Source organism: Chinchilla lanigera, unplaced genomic scaffold (genome assembly GCF_000276665.1).
Source record: "Chinchilla lanigera isolate Chin_1 unplaced genomic scaffold, ChiLan1.0 scaffold00142, whole genome shotgun sequence".
NCBI lineage: Eukaryota > Metazoa > Chordata > Mammalia > Rodentia > Chinchillidae > Chinchilla > Chinchilla lanigera.
Window position 1 is genome coordinate 1,110,218 of NW_004955543.1, and position 11,476 is coordinate 1,121,693.

An 11,476-nucleotide genomic window follows, 5' to 3' on the forward strand; every position below is an offset into this window, starting at 1 on the left:
TTTTTTTGGTTTTTCTCCGGTACCGGGAACCGAACTCACGACCTTGCACTTGCCAGGCAGGCGCTTTTGCCGCTGAGCTAAATCCCCAGCCCCATGGATATTTTTAGTTATTCACATAAAAGTTTAAAGATTTCAGTTCAGTACAACTGAAAATGTGGTGTCATTAAACAGCGTTTCCTGCTAACTTTCAAGTTACAGATTTTTGGGTCATTTTTGAGCAGAAGCATTATTTGTACCAAGTATTCAGCTTATTCACTAAGATAACTGACAGTATCATGGCAGGAGTGGGAAAGAACAATGATTGGCTCATAGAGTTTGTCTAAGAAGGGAAAATAACACAACCAGCAACATAGCTACAGATATTAGTAAAATAAAAATACAACCCCAAACATCCATGTCCTAAATTACTAGAAAAAAATACAGGTAAAGATATAGTAAATACAGTCTTCACAGATTTGGGTAGCTTGATTCGCATTTTATGGTGATTTTGTAAGGCCTATATCCAATGAAACCATTTAAAAAGCTCCACAAGGAGTGGAAATTCAGGTGTCTATCACATTTTTCTTTAAAAAAAGGAAAAGCTTAAATTTCTGAGTGAGCAAGATTCACTTTTGTAGGTAGAGGACCTGCTTCTTTACAATCTTGTTTTAGATCTAACAACCACAAGAGAAGAAGCTGGACATCTGCTTAGCTTCTGTTCATTCATAAATTCCAAGTAACCATAGATACTGAGTTTCTCAGAGGGAATGTGCTGCTCCACAGCGGTAGCAACAGGGGCACAAAAATCCAGAGCAGTGCCATCACAGAGAGGATGAGTGTCCTAGTTAGAATCCACCAGGAGTTCAGAAAGAGAAGCGTCTTAAAAACCCATAACTTTCTCCATCTTCAAGATAGTTCCTCTGTGCTTCTGAGCTTCTCATTTGCAGCTCTGAGGACATTTTTCTTAGAGAAAATTGTCTGAAGTTCGTAGGCTCCTGTTCCAACTGTGGTGCATATTAAATTTCTGGTTTAGGCTGGAATGTAACTTTTTTTCATCATCAGCTTGGAGATAAGAAAGTCCAGGAAGAGCTGATGAAGCTCTATGCAGAGTCCATCATGTCGCTCCACATGGACCACACCAGTGTTAGAGGGAAGAACAGATACATTTTTGGCGTCAGGGACATGAGTTGTTCTTGTCTCAATTCAACAAATGGCAGCTGATTCTGGCAGCCGAGATGGCAAGCATCAGATTGGGAATATGCGTCTGTACATGCAGATTCACACTCTGATTTGTCTGATTTAAGTCAGTTCCATCATCCACAAACTGACAAATTGAAAACAGCCTGCAACCTTTTTGACATGTGTACAACTCTTCTTTCTTGGGGTAGGTGTGCAAAGGGTAGGTCAGTTGAAAGGCCTAGTGGCAAAGTGCTGCCTTATCACCAAAGACCCAGTGGAATGCTGCTGCAAAGGTGGTCCCCAAGCCTCTGGCCGGGGCCATGGTCAGAAGTAGCGGAGGTGGGAGCCCCAATTAGGCCTGGACCCAGAGGTTCCCCTTTGGTGCCCCATCTTGTTCCCTCTTGCATGGATTTGTTAATACTGGCTTTGCATATTGGAACCTTACTAACACATTTATTGAACAGTTTTTTCGTGAATTTAACACCAATCTGTTTTGAGAGATGTTTTACTTACTTTGTAATTTGAATGCCTTTTATTTTTCCTGCCTAATTGCCCTGGTTAGAATGTCCAGTAGAATTGGATAGCAGATACGAGATTGTACATTTCATCTTGTTTTTGATTTTAGCATTCAGTCCTTTGCCATTAATTATGATGTTAGCTGTAGGTTTCTCAGAGATAGTCTTTAGTCAAATTGAAGAAGTTCTCTTTTATTACTACCTTCCAGAGTGGTTTTATGATGAAAAGGTGTTACAACCTCTACCCTGGGAGGGAGCTGGGGTGAGGGTGATTAAGGCCCAGGGTTCTTGGCCTACTGTAGCTGGAACAGAGTTTTCACCATACAAATGGAGGCTGGATGGAAGGAAGGCACATTTGGTCTTCTTGGCTGTGCTTGCCTGCCTGGAATAAACCTCTGCAACATGCGACTATGGAGGAGGATGAGAAACAGCAGCAACCTGCCCCTCTGGCGATACTAGAGCTCTTTCTGGGAGCTGAGGGGAAGATGAAGCTGCCATCTTCCTGGCTATTGTAGGGTGGAGTCTCTGTAACCCAGAACTGGCTGGAGATGGTAAAGAACTAGTTTGTAGCAACCCTTGCTCACTGTTCTTCCTGAGATGTAGGGTTTTTTTTTTTTTTTCAATGTGTGGTTTGCTTGTCCATTTTTAAAAAATACTTTAAATTACTTTTATTGATCCTTTGTGATATACATAATGATCACATTCATCATAAGGAATTTCTACCTGTATATAATATATCTTGATTTTTCTTTTTTTCCATTCCCCTCCCCTCCCTTCAGCCCTCTTCCCCTCCTTATTTACAAAAGCTTTGTTTCCATTTTTTCCTTGTATTCTTTTCCCTTCCTCCCATTCCCCCTCCCCCTCCCTCGTTCCTCTTCCAATTTGAACATTTTGTTCCTACTTCTGAATATCTATCATTCATTTTGGTTCTTGTTTACATTTTCAGTTTCTCACATATGAGAAATAATGTGATATGTAAATGTGTGTGTCAAATTTATTTCACTTTAAAGTATGATTTCAAGGTGCATTCATATGCTTAAAAATGTTTCAGGTTTATCCTTTGTGGTGGAGTGGTACTCCATTGTATATAAATACCACATTTGCTTTATATATTCATCCATTGATTGACATCTGGGTTCTTTCCAAGATTTAGCTATCACAAATTGTGTTGCTATAAACAGGAGTGTGTGTATATCACTATGGTATGATGCTTTTAACTCTTTCAGGAAGATACCAAGCATGGAAATAGCTGGTGAAATAGAACCTATAGTTTTATTCTTTTGAGGAATCTCCATATTGATTTTCATATTGGGTGTACCAATTTATACCCCCACCAACAGTGGAGAAGGGCTCCTTTTTCCCCACAGCCTCACCAGTATTTGTTATTGGTTAATTTCTTGATGATAGGCATTTTTCTGGAGTGAGGTAGAATCTCATTGTTGTTTTAATTTGCATTTCTCCAATGACCAGTGATGTTGAACATTTTTTCATATTTTATTTGCCATTTGTACTTCTTCATTTGAGAAGTGTCTATTCATTTCAGATGCACATATTGGAATTGGGTCTTTAAATTTGGGGGGGAGGGGCTGGGGATTTAGCTCAGCGGCAAAAGCGCTTGCCTGGCAAGCGCAAGGTCATGAGTTCGGTTCCCGGTACCGGAGAAAAACAAAACAAAACAAACAAAAAGATAAATTTGGGGGGGGTCTCAGTTTTTGAGTGCTTTATATATTCTAGACATTAGTCTTCTGTGTGAGGAATAGCTGGTAAAATTTTTTTCCCACTCTCTGTGTTATCTTTTCACTTGGTTGCTGGTTTCTTTTGCTGTGTAAAAGCATGTTAATATGGTAAGATCCCATTTGTTGATTCTTTGTAATATTTCCTGTGCAATCCAGGTTTTGGTCATAAAGTCTTTGGTTACCCTTATGTCTTCAAGAGTTTTACCTATATTATCTTCAAACAAATTAAGTATTTCTGTTTTAATATTTAGATCTTTGATCCATTCGATTTCAGTTTAGTGCATGGTGAGCAATATGGGTCTAGGTTTAATCTTTAGCATGAGGAAAGCCAGGTTTTCCAGCACCATTTATTAAAGAGGCTATCTTTCTTTCAGTAAATGTGTTTGGCCCCTTTGTCAAAGATCAGGTGGTTGAGTGTGTTTGGAATTGTTTCTGCATCTTCTGTTCTGTTCCATTAATACCTTGTTCTTCTTCTTTTTTCTTTGCTAGTACCATTTTGTTTTTATCATGTTAGCTTTGTAGTATAATTTCAAGTCAGGGATTGTGGTGCCCCCTGCCTTGTTCTTGTTGCCCAGCTTTAGCAGTACCTTTTGCTATTCAAGGTGTCTTCTGGTTCCAAATGAATTTTAGGATTGTTTTCTTTAGTTCTGTGAGATATGCTATTGGTATTTTGATCGGGATTGCATTAAATCCATATAACAGTTTTGGAAGTGTGGTCATTTTCACTATATTGGTTCTGCCTATTGAAGAATGAAAAATATCTTTCCATTTTCTGATATCTTCTCTCATCTCCTTTTTCAGAGTACTATAGTTTTCCAAGTAAAGGTCTTTTACTTCCTTTGTTAGATTGATTCCTAAGTATTTCATTTTTCTTGATGCTGTTGTGAAAGTTGTTGTTTCCCTAATTTTTTTTCTCAGTGAGTTTGTTATTTGTGTACAGGAATGCTACTGTTTTTTGAGTCTTGACTTTTTATCTTTCTAAGTTGCTGCATTTGGTTATTCTAGGAATGTTTTGGTGCAGTTTTTGGGGTCTTCTATGTGTAGTATCATGTCATCTGCAAATAATCATAATTTAACTTCTTCCTTTCCTATCCTTATTCCTTTTATTTCCCTCTCTTGTCTAATTGCTCTGGCTAATGTTTCCAGAACTATGTTGAACAAGAGAGGTTGTAGTGGACATCCTTGTCTTTTTCCTGATTTTAGGGTAAAAGCTTAATTTTTCACCATTTAGTATGGTATTGGCTATTGGTTTGCCATAGATGGCTTTTATCAGGTTGAGAAAAAGACCTTCTATTCCAGTTTTCTGTAAGGTTTTCTTTAAATTATGAATGGGTGTTGGAGGCTGGGAGTGGTGGCTCAAGCCTGTAATCCCAGCACTTGGGAGGCTGAGGCAGGATTGTTGCAAATTCAAGGCCAGCCTGGACTACAAAGTGAGCTCAAGGCCAGTCTGAACTGCATAATGAGACCCCATATCAAAAAAGACAAAAAAAAAATGAATGGATGTTGGACTCTGTCAAATGCTTTTTCTGTGTCTATTGAGATGATCATGTGGTTTTTGTCATTGGCTCTGTTAGTATGTTAATATTGATTTGCATATGTTCAACTGTCCCTGCTTCCCTGGGATGAGTCCTCCTTGGTCATGGTATATAATCTTGATTTGCTGCATTCTGTTTGCCAGTATCTTACTGAGCATTTTTGCATCTATGTTCATTAGGGAGATTGGCCTGTAGTTCACTTTTTTTGGGTTGGATCCCTCTCTGATTTTTTTTATCAGGGTAACACTTGCTTCCAGGAATGACTTTGTGAGTATTGCTTCTCTTCTAATTTTATTAAAGAGTTTGAGGAGTGGTGGCATTAGATTGTCTTAAAATTTCTTATAGAATTCAGCAGTGAATCTGTCAGGACCTGGGCTTTTCTTTGTTGGTAGTTTTTAAATTACTTCTTCAATTTCATTGACTGATATGGGTTACTTAGAATTTTTATATCTTGAGTCAGCTTTGATAATTCACATATATGGAGGAATCTACCCATTTCTTCTGTATTTTCTGTCTCATTGAAGTATAGATTCTTTTTTATTTTAAAGAGAGAAAGATGAAAAAGAAATAAAAACAATAATGCAGAATTTTAAAACAGGATAATAAGAAATCAACAATGGTTAATATATTGCATATTGTTGTCTTCAAAGTAGTTGCTCAGATTACAAGATATAGGCATGCAAAATTAATCAACCAATGTAAGTACTAACTGATCTTTTCAATAAACTAAAGAAATTACTAATATAATTATGTTAGCTATCGTGTGTGTGTATATATATATATTTTTTTCTTTTCCCTTCCTTTTGTCCTTTCCTGCATTCCAGTTGTTCTTTCCTTTTGAGCAGTTTCTTTCCCTTTCTCACTATCTATTGCAGATTTTGTATCTTATTTATAGAGTATAGGTTCTTGAGGTAGGTACTGATGAACTTTTAGATTTCTGCAGGATCTGTTGTGATTTCAGCCTTTTCATTGGTAATTGCATGTATTGGAGTCTGTTGTTTCCTTTTTTGATAAGATTTGCTACGGGTTTGTGTATTTTGTTTAATCTTTCAAAGAACCAACTCTTTGATTCATTGATTCTTTGTATTGTTTTCTTAGTCTCAATTGCAGTTTCTGCTCTGATCTTTATAATTTCCTCCCAGCCAAATGCGTTGACGCACGCCTGTAATCCCAGCACTTGGGAGGCTGAGGCAGAGGATTGCTGTGAGTTCAAGGCCAGCCTGGGCTATAAAGTGAGTTCAAGGCCAACCTGAACTGCTTAGTGAAACCCTGTTTCAAAAAGTAATAATAATAATAATGATAATAATATAATAATAATAATAATTTCCTCCCTTGTATGTACTTTGGGTTTAACTTGCTGTTCTTTTTCTAGAAGCTTCAGGTTCAACATCAGGTTATTTATTTGAGAGTAGCAGTGACAGTAGTTTTTTGTTTTTTTTTTTTTGTGGTTTTTCTCCGGTACCAGGAACCGAACTCACGACCTTGCGCTTGCCAGGCAGGCGCTTTTGCCGCTGAGCTAAATCCCCAGCCCCCAGCAGTGACAGTAGTGGTGAGAGTTCAGTGCTATAATTTTCCTTCTTAGGACTGCTGTCATTGTGTCCCATAAGCTCTGATATGTTATACTGGCATTGTAGGAAGTGTCTAATTTTCTTCTTTAATTTCATCTGTGACCCATTGGTTGTTCAGGGGGGTGTTATTTAATTTCCATGTGTTTGTGCAGTTTTTGTGATTTCTTATGCCATTGATTTCCAATTTCCTTGCACTATGATCTGATAATATGGGTGGGATAATTTCAGTTCCTTTGCATTTACTTAAGCATGTTCTATGAGTCAGTATGTGGTCTATTTTGGAGTAAGTCCTCCATGCAGCTGAGAAAAATGTGCATTCCGTTGTTATGGCATGGAATACCCTGTAAGTATATTATTTCTCCATTAATTTTGAAAGATAGTTTTGTGGTGGTGTACGTCAATCTGGGTTGGAAGTTGTTTTCTTTTAGGGCTTGAAATTTTTCACCCCAGTGAAGCCAATGAAGAAGACAGGAGAGAAGGAAAGAAGGAAAAAACAAAACCAAGAACTAAGCAAAGCAGAAAAAACTAATAACAATGTTCACATGCATGAAAAAGCAAAAACATTAAGAAAAAAAGAAAAAAGCAAAGAGAGACAAAAGAGATTTCTCAGTGACTTCAAGCCTCTTGTTTACCTTTTGGGATCTATGGTTTTGTGGTAGTGTCCAGTTCAGGGCATGTCTCTACTGTCACTCGTAGACAAAGGAGGCTGATAAGAGCCCAGATGCATGGTGGATGATCCCAGCAAACCTCAAGTAGGATCAGGCTAGGGTCTGGATATTCCCAGAAAATCTGCAATAAGAATAAGGTTGGAGTTTCAATTCTGGTGCTTTCAACCCTACAGAGTTCAGTCTGATCCTGGCATCTGGTTGTGGGGTTGGGGCCTGAGTTGTTCAGCCTACAGTACTCTGGCTGTCTCTTTTGGTTCTGACCTTGGCTCCCTGACCCTGGTTGTCTCCCGTGGTTGTGCCTCACCCAGGCACTGGCAGCCCTGAGAGGAAGCCAAGCAATGGCTGCTCCAAGTCCTGGCTTCAGTTGGCCGCTCCCTAAAATGGCATCTGGCCAAGCACTCTCTCTAGGGAATGCTTGGACTGGAGTCACTCACCAGCTGTTGTAGCTCACAGCATGCACTGCTCCATTTCACTGTTGGGCTTCTCCGTGGATCCCTCTGGTGTTGCTGGCCTTTACTGTGTCTCTGTAGATTGGAACCTGCTCTCTCATGCCTCGAGCTGGGAGTCGGGAAGAAAGTGCAGGGTTTTTTTGTTTTTGTCTTTTTGAGACAGGGTCTCCAGTTCACGCTGGCCTTGAGCTCACTTTGTAGCCCAGGTTGGCCTCGAACTTGCAACAATCCTCCTGCCTCAGCCTCTGCAGTGCTGGGATTACAGGGGTGCGCCACCACGCCCGGCTCAGAAAGTGCAGTTTGCTGTCTCCTTTTTCTGCTTTGAGGTCTGTTTCTTCATTTTCTCTGTGGGCTCCAATGCTCCCTTCAGGTCCCTCCTGGGTCCCAAGGATCCACCTCCCTCCTTGTTTTCTTCCTCTGATTGTTACATTCTAGTGTTTGGATTCTGAATCTCAGAGGCTGATTTACTACCTGTTACCATTCCATCTCCTCTTGTTACTTTTTGTCGCAGATTATCTTCAGGCTATGGTAGCTGCCCACCTAATCCCAGGACAGGATGCTTCAAAATTCTTGTCTTAGAATCGACATCAGGGTCAGGCACCAGGTAGAAAGGAATGGCTGGTGCTTTTCCATCGGAACATCTCAAGGACATGTAATACTTTTAAAGGTAAATTTTCACAAGTTAAATTAGTGCTTTGCCATGGAGAAAATCTGCCAAGCTTCTTATTCCACCATTTTGGAAGTCTTAGTCAATAATTAGGATTTACAGTGTTAAAAATATATTTGGAAATAATTCTAAATTTACAGAAACTTTGCCAAAACACAAAGAACACCCTTGTATCATTAAGCTAGATTCACCTACTGTTAGCATTTTGTCCCATTTGCTCTATCAGTCTGGTGGTTTTGTGCGTGTGTGCATGTATACATATTTTCTGAGCCACTTGGGGTTAAAGGTTCATACCTGTGGTGGATTAACTAATGCGCAACCTGTAACACCCAGCTGAATGGCGTCAGCGTGGTGCTGGGTGTGGAAGGCCCATCTGAGGATTGTTGCCAGCAGCATAAAAGGAGAATTGGAGGGGAAGATGGTGTGCTGTTGATTCTCCTGGAGAAGCTTGTTGTGCTCATTTTCCTGATATGAGCTCAGCTGTTCTCATCATTGGAGGACCTTGGGTCCTCTCTGTCACTGAGGATGGCTGCGGTTCTTTTGGGGGGAACTCTGTTCTTACCTTGGCCATTGCTTCCTGGCTCCAGTGCAGATCCCTCAGCCTGCTGGCACAGATCCTTCCTCCTGCTGGCACAGACTTTCTAGATTCCACCACTGACCTTTGGGCTTCCCAGTGCAGATCCTTGATACAGACTTGCATGAGACATTGTCGTGAGCTGTAGGGCTTCATTTGGACTCATGGAGGACATTGCCATGGGCTCTAGGACTTCAGCTGGGCTTGTGTAGGACATTGCTGTGAGATCCAGGCCCTCAGCTGGATTCTTTGGGTCTCTAGTGCATGGACAGATCTCCTACACTCTTCTGCATTTGACCTTTTGGATGAATATTATAAAATAATCCTATAAACTATGTTATCCTGTATTAAATTTATTCCTTTGCTAACCCCTGACTACAACAATACCTTATGGCCTTTTACCTTCAAATAATTGAGCATGTGTTTCTTACAAATATTCTCTTACCCCTCCATAGTATACTTAACAATTTCAGTAAATTTAACATTATTTCTCTCCCCTACATAGAACTTCTAATCTACTATTTATTTTTAACTCATATTTCTCCCCTTTAGTATTTGTTTTATATTGTATAGTGGTATGCATGTGGGAATACATGCTCAAATGTGTTTTGATTGACAAACATGCAATAAAAAAATCTTGTGAGGCAACCAGTTGAGAAACTGCTTTTATTAGGTCAGTAGATCCTGCCAACACCTTGTGACATAGGCAAGATAGAGTTTCCTCAATCATCATATATGGAGAAACAGTGAGGCATTTACTAAAGGTAAACCTTAGTGAGTGTTGGATCATGGCCTTGAACCCAGGATTTCTGGCTTCAGAGTCTACACTCTTTCCACACCCAAACTACTTTGCTGAATAAACTCATGGCTAATCACCTGCGACTTTACTTCATGAGCAATTTATCATCATAAAATTCTAAAACTGCCAGATGCTTCCAACATGCAGATTCAGTGAGGTTAAGTGGCCGTCATTCCTTAAACCCTCCCTTAAGCAGAAGGAAAAAGGAAACCTTACTGCCATTTCCCTTTGCCCTCTCAGAGTTACACCTTCTCCGCAATGTTTGGCTGGACTGCATAACAACAGTTATATTGCTCTTTATTGATTTTAGTAAATTCTTTCTGTCTAGATCCGCAAGCATCCTGTGAAAGCAAGAGGTGCTCTAGAACACCTATTCTTTGCATCTAAACAAACTTACCTTTCATTGTTCCCACCCTGATCTCTCTGGAAATACCCATGAATTCTTGTCATATCCCAGAGAGACTATACAACCCGAAGATTTGTGTTTGGTCCATATTAGCAGTCCCCAGAGTGGGATATACAAGAGAATCTAATAGAATGTGGGAAGAAAATAATTTGCAATTTGGGGCCATTTTTTTCTAGTTTTGGTTTTATTTTCTGCATCTTTTAAAAATAGTTTTATTGAGATATGAGTTACAGATCATAGAACTAACCCATGTAATACCATTTTTAAGTATATTTACATTAATTTCTTTTTTATTCACATTAATTTCTGAATATGTGAATCTTACAAAAACAAAACCATAGGAAAGCCTCTCAGCCCATTAATACTGAGCCCTCAGCTACAGCCAACCAACAGTCTACTCTTTATCTCTGTAGATTTGCCTATTCTAGATATTTTTATGAATGAAATCACATAATAGATGACCTTTTTGGGTGACTTCTTTCACTCAGCACAGTGTCTTCAAGGTTCTTCTGTTTGTAGTATCAGTAGTTCATTCCGTTTTTCTTGACAGTACTGGAGATTGAACCCAAGGCCTTTGCACTGAGCTATACCCACAGCCCTTTATTAAGTTTTTATTTTGAGACAGAGTGCAGAGTTGCTTGGGCTGGTCTTGAAATTGTGATCCTCCTGCCTCAGCCTCCAGAATGGTAGGAATGCACCACCACAACCAGCTACTTTGTTCCTTTTTATTGCCTTATGCCATCCTATTATATGGTCAGACCACATTTTATTTATGGGCATTTGTGTTGTCTCCAGTTATTTGGTATTATTTGCAGTGAATGCCTGTGCACAAGTTTTTTTTTTGGTGGATTTATGATTTCATTCCTCTTGAGTAGTATTGTGTTCCTAGATTAGCATAAATTCCTTGTGTTAATTTTAAGAGAAACAACAATAGAAAAGTTAAGTGTGGCTCTAGAAGAAATGGAATTTTGAATTTCTTTTTCTGCTTTCTATGTTGTCCCTCTCATTCTGCCCCATTTTATTGACCTTTGAACTAGTCTTTCTGTCTATTTTCCTACTTCTTGTTTTGCCGGAGATGCTGTTGCCAAAGGAAGCATTTATCCAGTAATGCTAAAATGGTAAGTACTGTATTTTTAATTGGTAACAGCCTTGTGAATTTGGTATCATAAAATCCATTGAAAAATGGGGAAACTAGGTCTGATGGAATACATCCGTAATCCCAGCACTAGGAGGCTGAGGCAGGAGGAGCACTGTGAGTTTTCTTTTTAATTTTAAAAATAAAAGGAGGAAAACATTAACAGACAGACAACCATTTACAAAATAGCAAAAGAACAATACAAACATTACAGAGTTACAAACAAAGTGGTAGGAAATTAACAATGCTTGTTGTATTACATATTG

General features: G+C 39.2%; 1 protein-coding gene and 1 pseudogene across 3 annotated transcripts in view; one reads left to right on the plus strand and one right to left on the minus strand.

Moving 5' to 3' along the window:
- Positions 1-11,476, plus strand: part of Clcn5 (chloride channel, voltage-sensitive 5) — a 179,365-nt gene that overhangs the window by 33,230 nt on the left and 134,659 nt on the right. The window lies entirely within an intron of this gene.
- LOC106147325 lies at positions 481-10,073 on the minus strand (annotated as a pseudogene).